Source organism: Pan paniscus, chromosome 1, assembly GCF_029289425.2.
Source record: "Pan paniscus chromosome 1, NHGRI_mPanPan1-v2.0_pri, whole genome shotgun sequence".
Taxonomy (NCBI): domain Eukaryota; kingdom Metazoa; phylum Chordata; class Mammalia; order Primates; family Hominidae; genus Pan; species Pan paniscus.
Window position 1 is genome coordinate 207,604,522 of NC_073249.2, and position 8,272 is coordinate 207,612,793.

Genomic DNA, 8,272 nt, shown 5'->3' on the forward strand with positions numbered 1-8,272 from the left:
CTGCCTCACAGAACTTCCTTCTCTGATGGAAATATTTATATCTGTGCTGTCTACCAGAGTAACCACAAGCTACACGTGACTACTGAGCACTTGGAAAAGGACTAGTGGAACTGAGGTACTGAATTATTTATTGATTTAAATTAATTTAAATTTACATATCCACATGGGGCAACGGCTACCATATTGAATAGAGCAGCTCCAGATTGGAGCATGGCATTAGTAGACAGGCACAGAAGTAGATGAGAATAATAGCCAGTGCTTGCTTGGGCAGGAAAAGTTACTACGGCTTAGAAGCAGGTGAGTCTCCAGGTTTACAGAGGTACTAAAGAAAAGCCACCCGGACAGGCGCAGTGGCTCACGCCTGTAATCCCAACACTTTGGGAGGTCAAGGCAGGCCGATTATTTGAGGTCAGGAGTTTGAGACCAGCTTGGTCAACAGTGAAACCCCATTTCTGCAAAAATACAAAAATTAGCCAGGCATGGTGGCACGTGCCTATAATCCCAGCTGCTCAGGAGGCTGAGGCAGGAGAATCGCTTGAACCGGGAGGTGGAGGTTGCAGTGAGCCGGGATTGCACCATTGCACTCCAGCCTGGGCAACAAGAGTGAAACTCTGTCTCAAAAAAAAAAAAAAATTGCCAATGCTGAATATGTTGCAAGTTGTCATGGTGGGGTATTGGGTAAAGTTTTCAATTAGCAACAATTGTGCCTTGGATAAACTTCATCGGCTATGATACTGCCACAGCACAAAACGTCTTGGCTTTTTTGTTTGTTTTTGTTTTGTTTTATTTTGTTTTGTTTTGAGACAGAGTCTTGCTCTGTCGCCCAGGCTGGAGTGCAGTGGCGCGATCTCGGCTCACTGCAACCTCCACCTCCTGGGTTCAAGCAATTCTCCTGCCTCAGCCTCCTGAATAGCTGGGATTACAGGTGCCCACTACCATGCCTGGCTAATTTTTTTGTATTTTTGGTAGAGATGAGGTTTCACCATGTTGGCCAGGCTGGTCTTGAACTCTTGACCTCAGGTGATCCACCCACCTCAGCCTCTCAAAGTGCTAGGATTATAGGCATGAGCCACCATGCCCGGCCCCTTGCATCGTTTTTAGTCATTGCAATAGTCTACTGACTACACTCACTATAAATCACATAACCATCCTCAATTTTTGTATTTTTTAGGATGTTTCCAATTTTTTTCAGAGTGACGCTAGGATGGGTGCCACATAACTTCCCCTGCACCCCCCACCATTTTTGTAAGGCAGAAGGAGCATGAGTTTTGAGGGCAGATAGACCAGGGTTTAAATCCTCAGCATTCATTACTTAGTAGCCACATGACCTTTGACAAGATCATTCATTTTCTCTCCCTCCCTCCCTTCCTCCCTCCCTCTCTCTCTTTCTCTCTTTCTCTCTTTCTTTTTTCTCTCGTACTGTCGCCCAGGCTGGAGTCCAGTGATACGATCTCGGCTCACTGCAATCTCCACTTCCCAGGTTCAAGCGATTCTCCTGCCTCAGCCTCCTGAGTAATTGGGACTACAGGCACATGCCACCATGCCCAACTGATTTTTGTATTTTTAGTAGAGATGGGGTTTCACTATGTTGGCCAGGCTTGTGTGGAACTCCTGACCTCAAGTGATCCACCCGCTTCAGCCTCCCAAAGTGCTGGGATTACAGGCATAAGCCACCATGCCCGGCCCACAAGATCATTCATTTTCCAGAGCCTCAACTTTTTCATCTATAAAATAGGAATAATACTACCTGCCTTTCCTGGTTGTTATCAGAGCTGGACATTTATAAATTGCCTCTCACACTACCCAGCACCATGGAAATATTTAATGAATTACAACTAACGCTATTATAGTTTTCGTTTTGTTTGTTTTCTTTAGACATGCTGTCACCCAGGCTGGTGTGCAGTGGCGCCATCACTGCTAAGTGCAGCCTCAAACTCCTGGACTCAAGCAATCCTCCTGCCTCAACCTCCCCAATGGCTGGGACTGTAGGCATGCCACCATGCCCAGCTAATTTTAAAATTTTTATTTTGTATGGATGGTGTCTCACTATGTTGCCCAGGTTGGTCTTGAACTCCTAGTGTCAGAGGCATTTGAACCAGAGCAACTCCATCTTGAATAGGGGCTGGGTAAAATAACGCTGAGACCTCCTGGGCTGCGTTCCCAGGTTAGGCATTCTTAGTCACAGGATGAGATAGGAGGCCGGCACAAGATACAGGTCACAAAGACCTTGCTGATAAAACAGGATGTGGTAAAGAAGCCGGCCAAAACCCACCAAAACCAAAATGGTGATGAAAGTGACCTCTTGTTGACCTCACTGCTCATGATATGCTAATTAGAATGCATTAGCATGCTAAAAGACACTCCCACCAGCTCCATGACAGTTTACAAATGCCGTGGCAATGTTCTGAAGTTATCCTTTATGGTCTAAAAAGGGAAGGAACACTCAATTCCTGGAAATCCCCATCCCTTTCCCAGAAAACTCATGAATAATCCACCCCTTGTTTAGCGTATAGTCAAGAAATAATTATAAGTACATTCAGGTGGGCAGCACATACCACTGCTCTGCCTGTGGAGTAGCCATTCTTTTATTCTTTTACTTTCTTAATAAAGTTGCTTTCACTTCACTCTATGGACTTGCCCTGAATTCTTTATTGCACAAGATCCAAGAACCCTCTCTTGGGGTCTGGATTGGGACCCCTTTCCAGTAACACTGGCCTCAAGTGATCCTCCTGCCTCAGCCTCCCAAAGTGTTGGGATTATAGGTGTGAACCACCGCACCTAGCCTACTTTTTTAAAAAATCATAATCATTTTTGGCCAGGTGCAGTGGCTCATGCCTGTAATCCTAGCACTTTGGGAGGCCGAGGCGGGCAGATCATGAGGTCAGGAGATCAAGATCATCCTGGGTAACACGGTGAAACCCATCTCTACTAAAAAAAATACAAAAAAATTAGCCGGGCATGGTGGCAGGCACCGGTAGTCCCAGCTACTCGGGAGGCTGAGGCAGGAGAATGGCGTGAACCCGGGAGGTGGAGCTTGCAGTGAGCCGAGATTGGCCACTGCACTCCAGCCTGGGTGACAGAGCGAGACTCTGTCTCCAAAAAAAAAAAAAAAAAAAAAAACCCATAATCATTTTTAGGAAGTTCAATTTCAAGGACCTCTCTGTTTCAAGAAGATTTCCCGATCTGTTTATGCTAACAGGTCTCATGGCCCATCTCTTCTGATTGGATCAGAATCCCCGACAGCTTAGAGGCTGGCAGGCTGAGGGTCCCCAAGGCATGAGAGAAGAGGGGGGTGTGGGGAACTTGGAGGAAGCATCACAGGAAGCCGCAGGTGGGCGGGAGGGGGATTCGTCCTGCTCCTACTAACCAAATGCACAGTCTTCCCCTCAAGCTTGCTTCTCCTCTGAGCTCTTTTGTGCCCTTGGTGATGGGTGGGGTAGACTGAGAATGGAGAACAACACAATGGTGGGAGAGGATGGGGTGGTGGAGCCGGGAGTTGGAAGAATCAGGAGGCACCCTTGTGTTTTCCCCCCAGAGGTGGCACCCCTGGGGTGGTAGATAAGGCATTGTGTTTGGAATTCAGCCCCATGGGTGTATGTAGCTGGGGTTCTAGTCCCTCCTGAGCTACCCTCGGCAAATTAGTATACCCCTGTTAGTCCTGTTTTCCGTGTCAGTTAAATGGCCAAGCTAATAATAATGTCCACACAGAATTGGGAAGCTCAAATAATAAACAATAGCACTGTCCCCAGGCATGGAGCAAATACTGCTTGCCAGGTTCTGGGCTGAGTAATTCCCACGCATTACTTCATCCGATCCTCACAACAGGCCCCAAAGGTAGGTGTTATTGTTTCTATTTTACAAGAAGGAACCCAGGACTCAGAGAGGGGAAGGCTCCTTCCCATGCACCTCCCTCCTTTGTAATCTGGAAAGTCCTGGGTAGTTGTAATTTGTAGTTATGAATTTCTGGAGTTCTCAGCTCATTCCCTGGAGATTTGTGCTAGAAAGTTCTAGAAGATTGCAGAGTTTATTAAATAAATTGATTTGACAGGTATTTGTTGAACACTTTGCTATGGTCTGAATGTTTTTGTGTCCCTAATATTCATATGTAAAATCTTCACTTCCAAGGTATTAGGAGGTGGGCATTTGGGGAAGTGATCAGGGCATGAGAGTGGTGACCCCAGGATTGGGATCAGTGTGCTTATGAAAGAGACCATAGGGCACTAGCCAGCCCCTTCCACCATGTGGGGACACAGTGAGAAGGCACCACCTGTGAACCAGGAATAGGGCGTTCACCAGACACCAAATCTGCTGGCGCCATGATCTTGGACTTGCCAGCCTCCAGAACGGTAAGAAGTAAATTTCTGCTGTTTATAAAATGCTCAGTCCATGGTAGTTTGTTCTAACAGCCCAAATAGACCAACACACCTGCTGTATGCTAGAAGTGGTTCTAGGTGCTTGGGATTCAGCAATGAACATCATAAAGCACCCTCAAAGAGGATACATTTTTGCATGCAAAGACTGAAAGATCAGCAACAAAGAAATATAAAATAAGACAAGGTAAGTGGGGAGTGCAATTTTTTGTCCAATGGTCAGAGAAGTAGGTTGTGCTCACCACTGTGACAAGATGGAAGCTGTGCTCACCACTTGCATTACAGTGTACAAGAATGTAATCTCCATAAGGACAGGGCCCTGGAATCTTGTTTCCCTTACAGCTCCAGTCCCCAGCACAAATTCTGGTTTCTAGTAGGTGCTCAATAAATATTTGTTGAATGAATGAACAAATAGCCTCCGTCTCAGATCTGCCGGAGAAATGTCCATTTTAGGGTAGGCATGGGATTTTGAATTCACCTCCTACGAGCTGACATTTATGGAGAAACTTGCGTGCCCCAGGCACTGTGCCAGCCTCCATGGCTGAGTACAGCCCTTCCCTTGAGCATCTTCACTGGAGAAGATAGCGGCGCTTGCAATTTAGTGGTCTAGAAGAGAAGGCAGCAAAGAGAATAAGGGAAGAACAGGAGTTAAGTGCAAAGAGGAAGCGTTTCAGGGTCAGCAAAGAATTCGGCAAGTGTATTGCCTGACATCTTTTTCTTGATGCAAAAAATAGCTAGTTCTGCTTTTTGGACTGGGGCTCGCTGAGTCAGGGGTTCAAAGAGAATAGCATGAGGATAGGAGCAGTAAATGTCATCTGCAGCAGATGGTGATGCCCCAGAGACAGACCGTGGCCTTGAAGATGCTTCCCTCCACCGACTCTGGCCCAAGAATCAAGTTCAAGGGCAGGCAACCAAGCTCAGCCCCCTGGGGTCCCGATCCCAGCCTCTCAACTGGGCCAACCCTACCCAAGAACATCACTGTTGTTCCACCCGCTTGGACTCCACACCAGGCTCAGTGGAGTCTCAGAGTCCAAGGGTGTGAGAAGAATAATTCCAGCATCTGTTATTAACCATCATTTCCATTTTTTTGGCTTCACTTTCTCTTTGGCCCTGAGAACACTGGGTCAGTGCTTCTTTGAGCACAAAACGACTGATTTGCCAGGTCTTTGTTCAGCCTCACAAAAGAAGGGGATGATTATTACAAGAACAGATTTTGCATTCCATATTTACCCCAGATGACACTGCCTTGATCCCTAAAATAACTCCAGATCGCCTGGGTGGAACTTGCTTGTTCCTTTTCATCTTGCTATTTTGCAATTGTTTACGGAGAACATCACCATAGTGATATTATCAGAGCAGGGCAGAATGAAACTCCAAACTCTGGGTTGTTATTGGTTTTTCCTTTGTACCTCGGAACATGACTTTTTCACCTCAAACCTTCTCTATTATTTCTTATAAGCATTACAGTTCTCAGTTCCAACTCAGCCAGCATCACTTTCTGACTCATCCCCAGCAGTTAAAACCACAGAGGTGGTCCACACTGGGATGAGGGATGGAAGTGCTTGGGTTGAGTTTCCAAATTGGAAACTATTTACCAGAAATCCTCTTTCCTTCAGATAAGACTGGGGTCAAAGTACTAGAGTGTTGAAAGAGGCACTAAATAGACTAAGAATCTAAAGGACCTTCAGTGTTTGGGCCAAGGAACATGGTGATAGAGTTCAACAAATAAACACAGCTGGCGTAGGGTGAGCCTTTAGCAAACACTTATCTTCTTGATTTTGTTTTTTTTTTTTTTTTTTTTTTGGTCATAATTGTCAACTTGGCCCAAAGCCTTTATTATAGCATTCTCATACACTGCTGCCAGGGGTGTGTATTTGTACAACTTTCTAATGAAATTTGGCAATGAATAGCAAAAGTCTTGACAATGTAGCTCTTCCTTAGATGCAAAATTCTACTTGTGGGTGCTAAAAAAATAATTAGGGATATGAGCAGAAGGATACATACAAAGATGTTTATTGCTATTGACGGTGAAAAATTTGAAACAACCAAACTGTACAACATTAGGGGGTTACTTTAAAAAAATCAAAATCCAGGACTGGCGCAGTGGCTCATGCCTATAATCTGAGCACTTTGGGAGGCTGAGGTGGGAGGAGCACTTGAACCTAGCAGTTTGAGACCAGCCTAGGCAACACAGTGGGACGCTGTCTCTACAAACAATTTTTAAAAAGTAAAACAACAAAAAAAATCATGACCCCCGCTCCATGCAATGGATACTGAGCCACTATTAAAAATTATGCCAGTTGGGAGCGGTGGCTCATGCCTGTAATCCCAGCACTTTTGGAGGCCAAGGCTGGCAGATCACTTGAGATCAGGAGTTCGAGACTAGCCTGGCCAACATGGTGAAACTCTGTCTCTACTAAAAATACAAAAATTAGCCAGGTACAGGGGTGGGCATCTGTAATCCCAGCTACTTGGGGGGCTGCGGCAGGGGAATCGCTTGAACCCAGGAGGCAGAGGTTGCAATGAGCCGAAATCACACCACTGCACTCCAGCCTGGGTGATAAAGCGAGACTCCATCTCAAGAAAAAAAAAGACCAGGCGCGGTGGCCCATGCCTGCAATCCCAGCACTTTGGGAGGCCGAGGCGGGCAGATCGCAAGGTCAGGAGTTCGAGACCAGCCTGGCCAATATGGTGAAACCCCGTCTCTACTAAAAATACAAAAATTAGCCCGGCATGGTGGTGGGCGCCTGTAGTCCTAGCTACTTGGGAGGCTGAGGCAGGAGAATTGCTTGGACCTGGGAGGTGGAGGTTGCAGTGAGCCGAGATGGCACCACTGCACTCCAACCTGGTGACAATAAAAAGGATAAGAAGGATAAATTCAAAAAGATGAAAGTATTTCTTGGGAATTTTCTTTTCTGGTGCTTTTGTTTATAATTTTTCTACAATGGGCATGTATTTCTTTTCTTTTTTTTTGAAATGGAATCTTGCTCTATCACCTAGGCTGGAGTGCAGTGGTGAGATCTTGGCTCACTGCAACCTCTGCCTCCTGGGTTCAAGTGATTTTCCCATCTCAGCCTCCTGAGTAGCTGGGATTACAGGTGCACGCCACCACACCTGGCTAATTTTTGTATTTTTAGTAGAGACAGGGTTTCCCCATGTTGGCCAAGCTGGTCTTGATCTCCTGACCTCAGGTGATCACCTGCCTGCCTCAGCCTCCCAAAGTACTGAGATTACAGGCATGAGTCACCGTGCCTGGCATTTTTTTTTTTTTTTTTTTTTTTTGAGAACGAGTTTCCCTCTGTTGCCCAGGGTGGAGCACAGGGCATGATCTCAGCTCACTACAACCTCTGCCTCCTGGCTTCAAGCAATTCTCTGCCTCTGCCTCCTGAGTAGCTGGGACTACAGGCATGTGCCACCATGCCTGGCTAATTTTTGTATTTTTAGTAGAGATGGGGTTTCACCATGTTGACAAGGCTGGTCTCGAACTCCTGGCCTCAAGTAATCCACTACTTTGGCCTCCCAAAGTGCTGGGATTACAGGCATAAGCCACCACACCTGGCCACTACAATGAGCATGTATTTCTGTAGTCAGATGTTTAAAACGCTATTTTTTCAGATAAATAATAAGCTGCCAAGCTTTTTTTTTCCCCCCATAAAGAAAGAGCTTAACAGACACAAGGCTGACCACGCCATGTGGGAGATGGAGTTAGCACTCAAATCATCTCCTCCAAAGTTCCTAGGTTAGGAGTTTTTCAAAGGCAGTTTGGGGAAAGAGGGGAGAGGTCAGGTAACTGGGGCTTACTGCTGATTGATTGGGGCGGATGAAATCATAGGGAGTCTAAACTGTCCTCCTGTGAGCTGAATTCCTTCTGGGTGGGGCCACAGGAGTGGGGTTGGGAGGTC

General features: G+C 46.2%; 1 non-coding gene across 1 annotated transcript; it reads right to left on the minus strand.

Moving 5' to 3' along the window:
• Positions 1-614: 614 nt before the first annotated feature.
• LOC112438240 (U4 spliceosomal RNA) lies at positions 615-752 on the minus strand. The gene has a single exon (XR_004669137.2). It is a non-coding gene; the product is annotated as a U4 spliceosomal RNA (small nuclear RNA).
• Between the last annotated feature and the right edge of the window lie 7,520 nt (positions 753-8,272).